This window comes from Lemur catta, chromosome 3, assembly GCF_020740605.2.
Source record: "Lemur catta isolate mLemCat1 chromosome 3, mLemCat1.pri, whole genome shotgun sequence".
In the NCBI taxonomy this organism is placed as follows: Eukaryota; Metazoa; Chordata; class Mammalia; order Primates; family Lemuridae; genus Lemur; species Lemur catta.
The window spans coordinates 564,254-582,705 of NC_059130.1; positions in this window are offsets into that span (position 1 = coordinate 564,254).

Consider the following 18,452-nt stretch of genomic DNA (forward strand, 5'->3'; position numbering starts at 1 on the left):
GGTTGTCAGGGTTAGAGATGATGTCCTTGTTCTTGGAATAGCGTCTGAACATGGTCAGTGTTCAGTAAATGGCAACTATTACAATTCTCGAGAAATCCGATTCCTCCTTGTCTCAGCTGGATAAATGGACTGGATGGCTCCATTACATCAGCCCGGGGAGAGGGGGGTTCACGTCATATAACGATCCTCGAAGCCCTGCCTCATAAATGTTCCTCTGATGTCCCCCCTGTTTTAACCACCAATGGGGCTACTGTAGCTGTTGGATTTTTACCTTGCTCAAGCGTTTTAGATTGTGGAAGTTTAAAAGCAGGCCTCGTAGTCTGAAGATGCTTTACCACCTAATAGTTGCATGCATTAAAAGAAGCTTCCCACTCCCATAATGTCTAGGACTGCTCAAGAATGAAAAAATGAAAAGAGAGACAAATAGTTACTGAATACTTCAGTGAGCTAGGCATTAGGCAAAGTATTTATGAACATGTTCCAGAACTTTCCGTAGTCAGGTGAGAAAGCCAAGACTTGGACAGGTTATATGATTTGTAGAAGTCATACTCCAAACACTGGTTCTAGAACCCAGGATTGACTCTGAAACCAAAATTAGGATTTTCCTTGTGACTAAAACAGACTTTAAATGCAGCCATAAAAGAAAAAGAGGTAAAAATGACATCCCCCAAACTGACGTGCCTATATGAGAAGCAGCCCCCAGCAGGGGTCAGAAGGCTGGTCCCATACCCTGGTCTCTGACATTTGCCAGCTGCAGGACTGGGGAGAAGTCACTTAGCCCTGTCAAATCTGTTTCTGCTCCATACAATAAAGAAAATAACGCTTTACTATCTATCTTCCAAGGTCCTTGGGAACAGAAATAAATCAAGGTTTATAAAAATTTCTTAATGAGATGGTGAAAAAAAAAATTACTGTCCAGAAGTGACCCAGACCAGATTCCTACTTCATTAGTCACCTGCCAACTTCTTTGAAAAGAAATCACATTCAGTCCTATCCTTACCGCTGGGTTTTGATGTATGAATGGGAGGTGCCATAGAACCATGAGCAATAAATGTCGATTTTTCTCTTACCCATTTCCAAGAGTATTTTTCACAGCACTGGAATTCCTAGCATATTAATAGGCATAAAGTAAATTTGGCCAAAAGAGTTTAAAAGACCTGACCAAAGAAATTTAAATAGTCTTCCTTACTTCTCTTTAAACAGACTTCTTACGGTACCATTCTAAGTGGCAAATCTCTAAGAGAGGGACATAATATGCAGCATCTCCAAATCTTCCTTGATTATAGATGCCGTTTTCATAGGACCTCTCAGAGGGCTGTATTCAGTAAAACACGGGCAGCACAAATGGTTATTTTTCTTGCTAGGAAATTTTAGCTTTAAATTCTAGCAAATCAGAAGGGAGGGGTAGTGTTTCAGACGGTCCAAAACTACACGCGCATGAGATGCTCAAAGGAGAAGGCGGTTTATTGTGTCAGGGCAAGGTGTGACCTTGACCTGAGTCTTGCAGGACGAAGAGAGATTTGCCAAATAGACAAGGTGGGACCATATCCAAGAATAATTATTTGAAACAATTTAATGTGCAACGACATCCCTATCACTTTTTTTTCACAGATATTTCACAGTTGCAATCAGCGGAGATTATATGGCTAATTCAAATGAAGACACATTATTGCCTTTCAACTCATTGGGAAGAACAGAAATATGAAAACACAGTCATCATCCCAAAGAAGCTGATAATCTAGTGACAGAAACACAAGTAAAGATAGCTCTAACAGAAAAACAGTTGATGTATGTTATTAATAGAGGTATAAGGTGATAAGGAAGCTCAGAGGAAAGAGTTTAACTTTGATTTAAGTGAGTCGGAGGAAGAATTCAGGGAAGGAAGTGAAGACAGATGCAACTGAATCATTTTTCTCACTCCAGGCCAGCAGCTAAAGCAGTGACAAGCTCTCAGAGGAGAATGTACGAAGATTGAATGAGGTTAATTATACTTTATTCCTCTTCAGATGACATGTTTGTACCCCTTTACTTTCTTTTACCAAGGCTTCATTGCCAGAGAGATCTAACAGCATGGAAAGGAAAAACCCTTTCTTACCAATATTTGGAATTTAGCAGTCCCATATGGTCTAAGGACTAAGGTCTTCATTTCCTTGCTGACTGTCCCTGGGAGTTCTGAGTTTCTAAAAGCTACCCACATGCCTTGTCCTCTTCGTGTTCAAAGCCAGCAGTAGTGGTTGAGTCCTTCTCCCATCTAGAATCTTTCTCATCTTCTGTTATACCTGATTTCTCCTGCTCCACCTTCTTCTCTGCAGCTCAAGAACATTCTCTTCTTTTAAAGGTTAACATGTTTAGATTGGGTCTACCTATATAATCCAAAATACTCTCGTTATTTTTAGGTCCATAACATTAACTAGCTCTGCAAAATCCCTTCACGGCAGTATTTAGATTAGTGTATTTGATTGAATAACAAGAAAACAGGAATCTCACGTGGATATCTTTACAATTCTGCCTGTCACAATACATACCTATTATTCTCTGTACATGTATTATAATCTAATGAAAATGTATTTTGATTATGTGAAAAAAAATTGGAATTTAAGGTTACTAAGTGGGAAGAGTTGGACATAGCTGCTTTAGGGTCCCTCCATTTCAATTTACTGGTGGGAAGGAAAAGGGTTCCCTTGTATCAGTCTCACTTAATGTATCATGACATTTCTAGAGCATTTTATGCTTCTCAAATTAGTTTTGATTACTCAACAAGGAGGTATTTCTACCTTCCTTTCCCAGCATCTTGCCAGGCACTGTGGGTTAGGAACAAAACAGTCGTAGAGGGTTGGTACGAGATGAGATCTAGTCTAACCACCTCAGTTTATGAAAAAAATGGAGGCTCAGAAAGGACAAGTGACTTGACACTTTAGACTGTTTAGACTCAAGAAGTAGGGAAGAGATCTTACTGCTTTGAAGAGTTCCACCATGGTCCTTTCCTGACCATGCCCCCTTTGCACTGGGGCAGCATCCAAAGGGCCAAAGGGGACATGCTCAGCTGGAACCTTGTTCAACTGCCTTCTATATAGACCAATCCATGAGTACCTGGAACCCTGGCTTTCTTGCCCAAATGGTCCAAAGCCTGACTCTAGGGCCTAGGTGGGTCTTTTCAAAGTGTGTCCTTCTGAGAGTGGATATTGCTATAGAGACGCATGCCCCTAGGACCAAAGAGTGGCCAAAGGGTAGCTATTTGCAGCAGGTGGGTATCCACTTGGACTTGTGCTCTGGGCGCTCACCTGCATGCCCTGTGGTGCACGGAGAAGAACAGTGGGGCAGGCTCCAGGGCGGAAGATGAGGCTGATTCTCCCTGCACTTCATAATTCAGCATAGTTATCTGAAGAGTAGAGCAATTCTACATTTAACTTTGAATTGTCAAGATAAGGTGACAGAACATATTTTATTTAACAGTTTTTTAGCTTGATTTTTTTCAAAGTTTTTGATCTCAGCACCTCTTTATACTCTTAAAAATTATTGAAGATCCCAAAGAGATTTTATATATGTGGGTGATATCTATTGATATTTATTCCTTTAGAAATTCTACTACAAGACAAGGATGCCCGCTTTCACTATTCCTATTAAACATAGTACTAGAAGTCCTAGCCAGAGCAATCAGGCAAGAGAAAGAAATGAAAGACATCTAAATGGGGAAAGAGAAAGTTAAGTTGTCCATCTTTGGTAGATGACATGATCTTATAGTTAGAAAAACCTAATGACTCTACCAGAAAAACTCTCATATATGATAAATAGATTCAATGAGTTTATAGGATACAAAATCAACATACAAAGATCAGTAGCATTTCAATACACCAATAGTGAGCTAGCTGAAGAAGAAATCAAGAGGACAATCCCATTTACAATAGCTACATAAAATACCTAGGAATAAATTCAACCATGGAGGTGAAAGACTTCTACAAGGAAAACTACAAAACACTGGTGAAAGAAATTGAAAAGAACACAGATAAATGGGAATACACACCATGCTATGGATCAAAAGAGCTAATATTGTTAAAATCACCATACTATGCAAAGCAATCTCCAGATCCAATGCTATCTCTATCAAAAATACCAGACATTTTTCACAGAAATAGAAAAAACCATGATAACATTTGTATGAAATCAAAAAGGAGTCCAAATAACCAAAGCAATTCTCAGCAAAAAGGAAGAAGCTGGAAGCATCATACCACCTGACCTTAAACATGTTACGAGGTGATAGTAACCAAAACAGCATGTACTGGTATAAAAACAGACACATGGACCAATGGAACAGAATAGAGATCCAGAAATAAATCTGGGTCTTTCAGCAAAAGCACCAAGAACATACATTGGAGAAAAAACACTCTCTTCAATAAATTGTACCGGGAAAACTGGGTATCCAAATGCAGAAGAATGAAACTAGACCCCATCTCTTATCATATGCAAAAATCAACTCAAAATGGATCAAAGACTTAAATATAAGATCTGAATCTATAAAACTACTAGAAGAAAACAGGAGAAACACTCTAGGACACTGGTCTGGGAAAAGATTTTATGGCTCAGATCTCAAAAGCACAGTTAACAAAAACAAAAATGGCCAAGTGTCTACAGGAGAGAAAATCACGCTGGTTGAGAATCACTGGTCTAAATGTGTAGGGACAGTGGTTAAAACCCGGATAGCAGGGGAGGAGGAAGGAGCTATTGGCCCTTTCGCATCTTAAATATACAAACCCTGCTTATATATTAAGTATTATATATAAGACAAGTAAAACAGCATGGAATAATGGAAAGAACCTAGACTTGGGGCTTAGCCAGCCTTGAGTTTATAGTCCAGCTCTGCTATTTAACATCATGTGACTCTGATTTGTTTTTAACCTCTGTGAGCTTCAGTTTCTCGTCTGTGTTATCATGAGAGTGGACCAACAGAGAAAACAGCTGAAGTGCCTAAAGGCCTTGCCCTGAGGGGTACTTAGTAAAAATCAGTTTCTTTTATCTTTTTTATCATGTTGGGAAGTGATGCAAGTAGAGCCCTGGGAATTAGATATTCCCTCTAGCTACATTCTCCTGTGGTGAATAAGCCATTCAAGGAGAGAGTTCTACATTTCCGGAGCACAGAGGGTGGGGAGGGTGGTGGTGCCTGATTGGATGGGCAGGGGTGCCAGGCAGTAGAAATACAAGCCAAAAAAAAAAAAAAAAAAACCTTTCAGGAGCCTTGGGAAATGACAATCTGAATCAGAGGGAATTGGAACAAGCAATATCGAGCTGCATTTAAATTTAATTTAAAAGGATAAAAGCAAGATACAGGCAAATATTGTTCCCCTAACGTGTGCTCATAACCACCAGCAAGCGTCGTTGGAGGCTGTGCGTGTGCTTTGCTGTCCCACTCAGTCCTCTTTTGTCACATGTGCTCTTGAGTGGGCACCTGCCACGTGGTGCCACTCGCTAAAGGGGCTTGGGGGCAGGAACTAATTAAAAACACAGCCTCCCTGACATGCACAGACCACACACCACGCACACACGTGCACACACACATGCACACACGCACGCACACACCATGCACATGCACACACACACGCACGTGTGCACACACACGCACACACACATACACACGCACACACATACACACACACGCATATGCACACACACGCACACAGACACACACACATGTGCACACACACGTGCACACACATGCACACGCACACACGCACACACGCACATGCACATGTGCACACGCACACGCACACGCATGCACACGCACACACACATGCACACACACGCACATGCATGCACACACACGCACACGCACGCACATGCACACGCACACGCACACACACAAACGCACATGCACACACGCACATGCGCACACACGCACATGCACACGCACACGCACACACACAGGTCTGCTACATCAGGCAGGACCTATGGGCACAAGGCACAACAATGAAATAGTAACCATTGGAAAATGACTGCACGAAACAGCGCAGACTCGCTGTTCTACTCACCTAATTACTCTGCCCTTGAGATATTTCTGTTTAAAGCCACGAAGATAAGAGTAGCGTTGCCATAGCAACCTGCTGTGGGATGTGGTTTGGCATCTCCAAGCAGATTAAAATCGCCCACAATTCCCATCAACAATGCTCCAGTGGCACAATTTCTCATAGCCCGGCGCGTTTTCCCACTTGATCTTTCTGTAAAGTGGAACAGAAGCTGGAAGGCCATTGCTGAAGGGTCCCCATCGTTTCTGTATTTGTCCCTGACTGAGCTTCCAGCTGACCACGTTTCAGACAGCAGCTGTGATGTTTTGGGGGGAGCACTGGAACTGGAGTCCTATCTGGACCCAGTTTCACTAGCCCAGTGATTTTCAAGAATTCTCCAACTTAACCTCGCTAAGGCTCAGTTTCCTCACCTAAAAAACAGGCTGAGATTGTTTTCTTTCCCCTCGTCCCGTTCCCAGCCCACATTTTGCTGGGAAAGCTGCATGAGGACCCGTGCGTGGAGGCACAGGGCACTGCGCCGGGTCGGGACAGAGGAGCTGGGTTTTCTGAGATTTGTGCCAGTTTTCCGGAGCCCTACGACGGGGAGACATGGCCCAGGTACATTTTCCTCATTTCCTGAGGTCTGTAATGACCTTTCTCACTGTTTTGCTTGTAAGCTTTCGTCGAAGCCATTCATCCCCTCGCTGACAGTTAAGTGGGAAAAATTCTAATCTGGAGAGCGGGATTTTGTGTGGAATGAGAAAAATCCCCAGTTTGCTTTCTTGGATGCATAACCAAAGGACAACGCGCTTCCTTTTCAGAGATCTCCAGCGGCAAACTCATGTCCGTTTCCTCCGAGGGGAGTGAAAACAAGACACGTTTCCTTGACTGGTATGAAATCATCTTGGGAACCGAAAAAAACACTGCAAATGTAAGGCACTATTCCTATGGATTCTTGACAAAAGCAGTCTCTGTCTTCATAAATTTGAAGGGCCTGGAATACAGCAGATGCTCAATAAATGCCTGTTGCCTATTCTGTGGATAAACAGCAGTGATTAGGGGCAGCAATAGAGAGACAGGCGTCTCTCATTCATTCTCTCTGGCCAAGGAGAATGGAGTGCTCGAATAAAAGGAGAGTTTATTTTAAAAAGTGGGGGGGTAGGGGGGGCTGGGAGCAGGAAGAAAATTTCTCCTTTCTCCTTCAGTTCCACCTTTTACCCAGCAGGACAGCCAGAAAGACAAGGAGAAAATATGATAAAATAAAACCAGAATTAATAACTCCTCTACCTCTAGGCTTGGGCAAATACTAATTTTGCTGCTGGAATCATGATGGGATTTAAAACTGACACCCGTGATAGCATCGAAGTCCTGAATGAGCCATTCGAGGTTGTCTGCATCACATTCTGCCGACGCTCAGAATGCTCTTCTTTTCCTTCTGTACCATTATTTATATGCGTGTCTATTTTTGAGACCAGGAGCCCCATCTTCCCTTTTGTCTTCACAGCAGCCCTGACACTGAGCCCTGGCACTTACTTGACTGTTTTACTTAGAACTGGGCCAAACAATGTAGTTAATAACAATCGTGGTCACATTTTTCCAATTACCTGAAATTTAAAATGAAAAATATCCGAGATTCAACACTTATGACCAAAAATCTTTCTAAAACGCATTAGTCTACTTTCTGTCTTAAAATGGAAAACGTGGAAAGCATAATTGGATCTCTGGTGACTCAGTGGCCTGTAGGAGCATTAACATGAAAGTGAATCCTCACCTGTGAGCAGGAGGGTCCCCGGCAGGTGGGGGTGAGGCCTCAGAGATAGAGCCCGGGCCGCTGTGTGCTGATTTTAGATTTTACTATGGAAATTTTAAAAGGTGGCTCTCTAATGGAAATAGTTTTTCCCCTATGACTTTCCTTTTTACCCTAAAAGTTGTATACTGCTTCAGCAGTACAACAACAAAAAAAAATAATGTATATGGAGTTCAGCAAATACAGGTTTTACCTGCCCCCTTTCTTCTTCCAATTCATTAAGTACAAGCGTTCCTGTTTCTCTCCTGTATCCAAACAGTGCAGTCCCTACGCGTCACACTCCTGAGACCCGGTAGGATAAACCCACAGGGAACACCTTGAGACACACCGCCAGTCTTTCTCTGTTCATCCTATACCCAGCCAGCTTCCAGCTGATCTTCCCAGAACGCAGACCTCGGTGCTATCTACTCTGTTTTTCTTAAGATGGAGAAGACACTTCTGAACGCATGAGTCTGTCCATTCGTCCCGTCCCCAAACGTGGCCCTGTGAAAAGAGTTCTGCCCTAGCCTCAGTAGTTCTCTGGCTTTTGTGAGGTAAAACCAGATTACGTAGGCTGCAGCTGGCCAGAGTAACAGGAGGGGCATGGGAAGAAAATACCAAGGTTTTTGAGGCAGTTGAGTTTCTGCAGAGGATGTGAGTAGAATAACGGAAGAGTCCAAAGTTGCTAAACACGTAAGACCAATGGAGAGGAGAGGGAGGAGGAGTTTAATAAATGCAATTGTGAGTTATAAAATGGATGTTTAAGTTTAGAATTAACTTTCAATAATTTTTGCTTGATTTTCTGTGGGTATTCAAGAGTGACACCAAGAGGGACCCTGGGATTAATTTTATATGTGTGTTTGTGTGTATATATATATATATATATATAGAGAGAGAGAGAGAGAGAGAGAGAGAGAGAGAGAGAGAGAGAGTTATGCTCTATTTCTTGAACGCCTAGTCATACTTCAAGGCCTCCTTCAAATGACACATCTTCTATGAAATTCTTCCTGTTTCTTTCTAAATGGATATGATCTCAATCTCTCTTTCTCTTGCTTCTTTAAACTCCCTTAGAATATTGTACGTCTCTGTTGACACTCATCCGACACTGTTTTGTGTTGTGTTATGTGTAACCTTACGTGTCATTTGTTCCTGTTACAAGACTGTAAAGAGCTTTAGGGGACAGACTGTTCATCGGCGTAGTGGGCAGCACAAAGCCATCGGACTGAGTTCAGTTAAGATGAGCAGAGATGGATTCCGACGGAGCGTGGGTGCTTTGCAGGCTGTCTCGTGCTGGCTTCTCAACCCCTGTTCTCTCAGTCAGTAGGACTCCAGCTGCCCAAGTTGGAAATGTAGGATAAGTTTTTGATGCCTCCTTTTCTCTCAACTGCTAAGTACAATAGATCAAAAATTCAGATTGATTTTTCCTCCAAAATATTTCCTTGATCCCACCACCTTCCCCATCCCCATCGCCATCATTCTATCCTGGGAGCCGCAGACTGTTGATAGAAAGGGCCAGGCAGCGTTAGGCTTCCAGGACCACAGACGGGCTCTCTCGCGTGCTTTGCTTCGCTGTGCTGCGGTTTTTGCAGCTACCTTAGTCAGTCTGGGCTGCTGCAACAAGACACCAAATACCGCGTGGCTTATAAACAACCAGACTTTGTTTCTCCTAGTTCTGGAGGCTGGAAGGCCAAGACCGGGGTCCCAGCCTGGCTGGCTCTGACGAGAGTCCTCTGCTGAGCTGCAGGCCACCGGCTTCCCCCGTGTGTCCTCATATGGTGCAAACGGGGTGAGAAAGCTCCCTGGGTCCCTTTTATTAACGTCCGGGCTCCAGTCCCACTCGTTAGGCTTCTGCCATCTTGGCCTATTACCTCCCAAAGGCCTCCTGATGCCACCGCTTTGGGGTTGTGACTTCAACATACGGATCTGGGGGCCACACAGACCCTCAGCTCATTGCAGCAGCCCTTCAAGAATGAAAACGGATTCTTTGCCCTTCGGCCGTACCCTGGTATGGGCAGGCTGTGGGCTCGGTCTGCAGACCCTGCTCTCGTCTGAGCCCCCCCAGCCCCTCACCCAGACAGCGTCCTGCCTTCTCTCTGGTCCCTCCCCCCCCTCTGTCCTGCAATTCATGTTTCAGAGGGATGTTTTTTCAAAAATGCAAATTTGACCCTTCTGTCCCCCTGCTTGAAGGCTTACGGCGGCTTCTTCCTCTTTTTAAGAAAAATCGAAAATCCTCAGCGTGGCCAACCAGGCTGTGCAAAAGTGGCCTCCTGCTCCCTCCACGATCACATCGATCACCGCTTGCTCCTTCCTCTCACTCTCCCCTTCGCCCTCTCACCTCCCGGCCTGTGAATGCGCGTTTCCCGGCCGGGAGCATCCTGCCTCTTCCCTCCCGCTGCCGGTGAGCCGTGGCTGTGCTTGCAAACCTCAGCACGGCTGTCGTGGGAGTTGGTTAAGTTCCGCTTATTCCATTTTCCCACTGAGCCCTTGTCTGACTCGGCCTCCCCAGAACCGGAGCCAGCGCGGGGGGCGAGGCGGGGCCCCCTGGGGAGCAGATGCCACCGTGGAATCAAGCACGTGAGGGTTTTATTCGGGAAACACCCGTAAGGGGACACGGGCAGGGCTCGTCAGGACATGCCGGGAACGTCATGGAGCCGGGATGCGGGTCTGACCCAAAGTGAAGGAAAAAGGCAAGGCTGTCAGGTCGTCCCTGAGCCAAAGTCACTTGTTGGAGGAGCCCGTGTCCCCGGGAATGGGCCTCAGTGTCCCTGCCATGCCGGTCGCTGTCGGGGAGTGGCCGGGGCGTGTGGCCTGGCACAGACTCGCAGTGCAGCCCGGGCCGGCCCGTTGCGCTCTGTGGGGCTGAGCTCTGCCAGGTGACTTCCCCAATGGCCATGACATCCGGCAAGTGCGCGGTCATCGCAGTCCCGGCCTCAGCCTGATTGGGGGAGCCCTGGTCTGAATTATGCCCTTGACTTGGTTTCTCCAGGAGGCAGGGGAGCGGGGCTTTCAGAGTCTCCCATCAATCGTTAGGTAACGGCTCTTAAACTCCGGAAACCACTGTTTTCTGTGCCTGCAGCCAGTCTGCCCCTGTCCTGGAAGCCACCTCCAAGGGGGGTCAGGTGGGGGCAGTGAGAAGCAAAGGCGCTCAGGGGCTGGCGGGGCAAGCTCACGGGGACAGTGACAGGGACGCGAGGGAGTCTGGTCAGAGCACCCGTACTGTCCCCTGCAGCTCTGTTCCTGCTCTTCTGTTTTCAGCACCCTTGAAGTGATGTGACACTGAATGTCTGTATGTTACTGTACTGCATTATCGTCTCCAGGAGATTGCAAATTATGTCCGTCTTGTTCCCACGGCCTCGCCTATACCCCAAACACTGGAAACTCATTAACTCATTGTCGAATTCCCCATAAAAACGGCCAGTTACCTGCTCTGATTACACAAACTAAATTCAAATAATTTTTCCCTCAGGAAAATTAATACATTTAAAAAGACGTATATGAGCGAAGTCACCCTTGGCCTTACATACATGTCCCTCTAATCCGTGTGCTATCGAGCTTCCCCAGGCCTTTTTACTCCTGAATGCTGGTAACCACATTTGGAGTCCAGGTAATGCAGTCGCAACTGTGTTTCAGTCATTGCATTCTCGCAGCTGCCAGCGTCCTCTTAAGGCAACCAACAATAAAGAATTTGTCACATCCTGTATTTCCATCTGTGGCCACAATAGTTGACTTTCCAATCCTGATATGATAAAAGAACTGACCTTAAGAAATCACTTGTCTCACTTATTCTCTCCCCCTCGGATGTTCTTGGCTGGGGGTCGGCTCAAGTGGTCAGAGCCCAGTCACCTCTGCAGTCTCTCCTTTATTCCCTCTGACAGTCATTCTGCTTTGTGACAAAATGAATAGAAACCAGATTCATAAATCAAATGACTCAAATGACTTCCTTTCAAGTCTCTATTCTGTCACTTGACAGCTGTGTGATTTTGGACAAACCATCTAAACTCCTTGTAGTAGACTTTGTTATCGATTCAAAAATATTTGCTTCCCCTCTTCAGGGAAAGATTGTATTTACTTGCCCCTTTAAAGTTAAAGTTGTTAATGTTATATAGGAATATAACTCACACAATGAAATATAAGCAAAACTGCTGTGTGTCACTTTTAAGCAGAAGCTTCTAGAGAGAGTGCCCACTGTGCTATATTTTCTCTTTGTCGCTGCCACAAATACCACCAGTGTTGCAGACAGAGGCTGTTCCGACACCCCGGGCCCTGCAGCAAGACAGCAATGAACACAGCTATACATGATGTAAAAGGACATGAGGTATAAACAAGAAATAATTCTTTGTTCTTTGAAGTGTACTGAGTTTTGGGGGTTGTATATGACTGCAGTATAACTTAGTTTATCCTGACCGATACACATCTTGTTTCTTAGTTTCCTCCTTTGTAAACTGTATGTTATAATATTTCTTACTCCACAGATTTATTTATTCAGCAATTCTTTAGCTTGATATTGTTAAATGCAAGATACATACTAGAAACCAGCAGGTTCCACAGGATTAAAATGGGATTAGCCTCTTATCAAAACCTTTATAGAAGAATAAAAGGAAGAACAATAGTATATACATAATTAGAATATATGTCAGAAATTGCTCAACACCCCCAGATAGGAAGTAATAAGAAAATACTTTGGGAAATTAAAAGAAGGAGGTTCCTTTTAAATGAGAGCTGAAGAAGCCATTCTTGTTTTCAGTGTGAAGATCGGATAGCACTGAATTTGGGAAGCTAAAAGGAAGAAGGCTTTTCTTCCTAGTGGAAACGACTTGGGTATCAAGAAGCATAGACCATTTAGAGAGAGAAAATATTTTAGAGCGTCTGTGAAGAGGTTGGAAATTATTAAGGAATGGTACTTGGATGTCATGTTTTGGTTAGAGCTGGCTGAGAAATTTGAATGTTATTTTGTAGCAACTTAGCAGCACTAACTTTTTAAGGTAGAGTGTGATATTAGTTAGATTAATTAGAGTGAGAAAAGTTAGTATGGAAGTCCATTTAGGGTATTACTGCTGTCTTGTAGGCTAGCGGTCAGCAAGAGTTTTTTAAAGGTCAGAAGGTAAATATTTTAGCCTTCATGAGCCATAGGGTCTGTGTTGTGACTACTCAACTCTTCCACCATAACATGAAAGTAGACATAGACAAAAAACATAATCGGGCGGCCATGACTATGTCCCAGTAAAACTTTAGGGCTTGCAGGCATGTCCCGCGGGGGTGGAGAGCTCTCCTTCCTGCCTCCAGACGGGTCACGTCACCCTGCGCTGGACACCAATGTTCTGCAAGAAGACTTCATTTGCAAAAGGAATATGCCTCCCTAAAAGAGAAAAGAGCACGTCCGTCCCAGGGGACAGGTAACGAGAGTCTAAACGAGGGCCGGAAAGGATGGAGAGGAGGAGCAGAGTGGGAAACATTGATAGGGGGTGGATTTACGGGAATAAAGAACGCTAAAGGCAGAGTAGCTTTGAGAGGGGGAAATTATTTCAATTTTGGACACAGTGAGTCTGACGCGAAAGGCAAATGAGATAATGTAGTAAAAAGTGCTTCACAAATTGTGAGGTGTTTACAAGTGGGTTATTTTAAAAGGAAATGGCTGAGACCATCTGATGACTCAACACAAGCCCATCAACACTCCTGCAAAAACAATCGAAGCACGTGAGCTATAGACCGAGGGGCGGCCCTGTTGAATTTCCAGGTCAACGTCACAGCCTTATGATATTATTTCAATCACTAGCATTGCCTCTGAAATGAACGGCAGCTGTCCTTATAGATGGATGTAGGTGAATGCATTTACTCATTTACACACGTGCGTCGGTAAAACTACAAGAGTTGTAAGGCGGCTTCCGTACAGATCTCTAACTGGGAGAGACACAGAGTTCAGAGGCAAGGTGTGGAACTTGGTAAGCCCTCCTCAGATGGGTTCTCTTTTCTAGGATTTCGTTTCAATGGTTCTTTAAAACTTGACCTTTATAGAAACAGATAAACTGGTTTTATTACAGAGATGCCAGAGATACCTACATGAAGAGCAGCGATACACCTCAGATTAGCCACCCAGGAGGCAGCCTGCTGACTTGGTTGGTCCCATTACTGCTACAAATGCTCCAAGCCAGTCAGCATGGAGAACCTACTAGAAGCTTAGCATTGTGCATAGGCAGCATAAAGCATTTACATAATTCACAGTTGTGTGGGAATGACAAAGGCTAAAAATATAAACAAAACAGTATGTTGTCCAAATTGTTAGAGGTTACAATCGCCTGAAAAAAGGTTGAGTTTGAACTGGAATGCTCCGAGCAGGCTCATGGAAGAAGGCCTTAAACGGGGCTTTAATGTGTCTGTCAGTGCTTTGGACGTGGCTCTCCTGGGGACATCGCGGGGGAGGCAGGAAAGGTCACGTGAGTGTGCTTTGCTCAATTCTTCACTCTGTTTCCGTTCCCCCTTTTCACCATCCTGTCCCGTTACTCCCTCACGTGCCTCCCTGAATCCAGGATCAATGTGCCGCTTCCTGCCTGTCTTTTCCTTATTTCCCCACCCACTGTTGGATCATTACTGGGCATTTCCCGTGCTTGGGAAACCTCATCAGCATTTTCCCGATTCCTTGATTCCAGTTTTACTCTTAAAAACTTAAAAACTCTGAGAAACCAACACCAGGGCATGGCAGAGGTTACTGTAGGGGGTGGGGAGGGGTCTCATGACACCCTACATAAGCTACACCAAACACAGCGTATCTGCAAGACTCAGTTCGTATCCACGAGGATCTCAAGCTTCTCTCTCCTTCTCTCCTGACACCCACGATTATCTCTATTTGGAAATGTGTGGCATTTTGCCGAAGTTAATGGTTCAGTAACTTTCTCCACCATCAGAACAAAAAAGCTCTCCAAGGTTAAAAATGGATCATATTCACCTCTTATCCAGGCCCCCACCAACCTTTATCTAGACAGTTAGTACCGTCTATTTTTCACAAAACAGCTAGAGAGCCTTGAAATGTAAGTTACAAAATAGAACACGCTCCTCCTTCCCACCGCAGGTGAAATAAAGTCCAATCCCCTCGCTAGGGTCTACAAGACCCTGCATGATCTGGCTCCTGTTAATCTCCTCAACCTTATCTCACGCTATTCTCCCCTATATTCGCTATATCCTAGCCTCTGTGGTTTCCATGCATCACACTTTTTTTAGCCTGAGGGCTGTGCACATGTTTTCTTCTGTGTGGGTTGCTCCTTTATTTGCATAACTAACACCTTCGTCATCCTTTAGGTCTTAGTATAAATATTACCCTCTTAGAGAAGACTTGTTTCTTCATCTTGTCAAAAAATAAAACTCCTTACCCTGTAATTTCTTAAGTCATCTCTGTTTTTTTCCCTTCAAAACACTTAGCACAATTTATTGTCATTTTATTTACAGTCAAGCGTTGCATAAGGATTCGGTCAACCATGGACCGCGTATATTAATATGATGGTGGTCCTTTAAAATTATAATCGGGCAGAAAAGTTTCTATTGCCTAGTGATGTTGTAGGTGTCATGATGTTGTAGCCCAGCCTATTATAATCTTTTCCATGATTAGATATGTTTAGATACACAAATACTTACCACTGTGTTACAGTTGGCTATAGTACTCAGTACAGTAACACGCTGCACAGGTTTGTAGCCCGGGAGCAACGGGCTGTACCCTGTAGCCCAGGTGTGTAGGAGGCTGCACCGTCTAAGTTTGTGTAAGTGCACTATGGTGTTTGCACAATGACGAAATCACCTAAGGACGCATTTCTCAGAGCGAATCCCAGTCGCTAAGCGACCCATGACTGTATCTGCTGATATATTTGATGTTTTTGTCCATCTCCCACCAGAATGTAAGGTAAGAGCCAAAGATGCAGGAACCAGTTCTGTCCCTGGTACCTAACGCGGTACCCAGCACACACACAGCGGATGTCACTGTGCGTTTATTAGATTTAATATCTCAAGGATGAGCGTGTAGAAGGTGTCACCAGAAACGTTTGTTGAACTGAAACTTACTATCAAGTAACACAATCGGATTTAAAGACGGGTGAAACAGAGTTCAGGTGCAGGCACCAAACTGGGAAACTGAAAAAGAGGTAGCAATGGATTGCCATGGCGGACAGTGGAAGAGAGAGTCTGACAGGTAGGGTATTGTGCGAGGACATTCTAGGCTGATGGCACCGCGTGACCGGAGGCTCAGAGGGGAGGACATACATAGCTGTGTGGGGATACGCAGTAGTCCGGGGTCACTGCCGGGTGGAATATGATAAAGAATAGAGTGAAAGGGGAGGATGGAAAGTTGGACAGGGGTCAAATTACGGATGTACTGGAGTGTTATGCTAAGGAGTTTAAACTTTAATGTGAGGGTGAGTGGGAGCCCAGGGCACATTAGGAGGCTGGAGGTGAGAAATCGTTGCCTTATTTTACCAAGTTTCCCCAGCCAGCATGTGGGGGAACTAGGATGAAAACCCAGGTCTGCCTCCCTATGTAAAGTTCAAGCACTTTCCATGACACCACACTGTCTCTTCCCACCCACACAATGCAAATGAACTCTTACAAAACTGCAGTTTCTATCTTGGGCCAAGCCCTGCAGAAAGCAAGATTTAATCTTCGGGACAGGAATATTTCGATGCTTCCCTTACTTCTTGGGAAACAGAGATTTTTTTCCCCTCGCTAATTATGTGTGGTGTTGCTGCTCCAGGCAAGTCAGTAATGCATCCCTGGCTGCTATCGAGTGTCAGGGTTAGAATTCCTGATTTATTGCGTGTGCCCAGAAAGCTTGCCGCTTTGTAACGTGTAAGACACGTTTCCGAAAAGTAAGGCAAACCCGGGGAAAGTCCCCGTTCGTCTTCCTGGTACACAGCAACCTCCAGCTGGGCATGTTTGCTTTTCAGCCTTCAAAGTCAATAACTGTGAACTCTCCCTGACGTCCAGGCCATTGTAGTAAACGATGAGGGGGGTGGGGTGGTGTCGCTTCTGACAGCTCAGAGGAAATTGTCCTCTGAAATGGTGCAAAGCCGCGGCCACGTCCTGCCCCCGTGGGGGAGCAGGGCCCCTTTCGAAATCCGGTGGAAGTGAAGGGCGCGATGCCTGCCCCAGTGGCTGCTTCCTTGTACCAGTCCTGTAAGTGCCTGGGAAATATTTTCTTTTGTTCTGCCTGAATAGAAGCTGGGAAAATTAGAAATTGACCTAGAGACCGCACAGAGTTCCATCCTGCCATGTGGCTTACTGTCCACCAGTAGAAAAAAAGTTCTTTTAAAGCCTGTTGTCAACAGTGCCCTCCAGATATTCAGCCTTTCACAGTTCAAGTAACTCTTTTACCTGTGTTACCCGACTTGAGTCTCACAAGCACCTTGTTCAAATTCTTATCCTCCTCACCTTTCACGTGGACCATGGTCGCAGGCTTCAGACTTTCTGTCAATCTCTCTCACAGCCAGTCTATCGTACTCTGCCTCCCAGGTTTTCTTTCTAGAACACCAATCTGTTCAGCTGAAATACCGCGGCGAACCACTCCCCTCTGCACCCCCAGAAACCACAGAGCAAATTCTGTCCTTCGGTGAGACGGGCAACACCCCTCGGTTTTCAGAGCGCTCATGCGTCCTTGTCTCTCTCTTCTCCTCCCTCAAGCTGCCGCAGGAGCAGAAAAGGTGTAAAAAAACCTCTCCTCACCCATCTTAAGGGTCACAGCCAACAGAGGACAGGTTAACAGGAGCAAAGCATGATAAATTTATTTAATCATGGTTTTGCACAACATGGGAGCCTTCAGACAAGAGGACGCGAAGACCCAGGGAAAATTGTCTATGTTTGTGCATAGGTTTGATGGAGAAGGGGTAGCAGTGCAGAACGTGATTGGACAAGAGGGCAGGACGGAACGGTGGTAGACTGAGGGATGGAAAACCAGTCAGCCCCTCTACTCAGAATCTTCTCGACTTTTCCGTGCAGCGTTCCTTCCTCCTGGGTACGGGGCAGGGCCTCCCAGGAATGAGAGTCTTCAGGGGGGAAGGGAGGAAGTGACTTGTCTAGGTTTTGGGGCTCGCCGTTGGGGAGAGGGGTTCTAGTTTTCATGGCCCACCTCGGGGAGGAGAAATTCTATTTTCCATGACCCTCTCTGGGGGAGAAACAGGGGTGAGAGACAGGAGGGCAGAGGGAAGGCAGAGAGAGGTTTTGCTTCTGAGGACTTGCAATCGCTTTAGTTCAAAGCAGTCAGCGTGCCGAAGCACCACACTTTGGGGGGTCATTTTCTGAACTTCAGCGCTGCAATCGTGCCAAACGTCTCTGTGGTACCCACACAGTCCACCTTCTTTTACCCTCTACGGCTGTGGTAGCACAGAGGTTAATAGCAGAGACCTTGGAGTTAGACCGCCTGCGTTGGTACCTGTCACCACCACTGAGTAGGTGTGTAACCTCAGGTGAGTTACTGAGCCCTCCCCGTCTCATCTGTAAAAGGAGAGTCATCACAGGATGATCTGTCAGGATGAACCATGAGGAATAAGTGAGCAAATTGATATAAAGTGCTTAAAACAGTGCCTTGCACATTCAGTGCCCAGTCAAATGAGCTGCTATTATTGTGGCCCCTATTGTAATGCTCTTTCCTTCTCTGTACAGCTCCCGTATCTCTACTTATCCTTTGACAGTCTCCTTTGTGA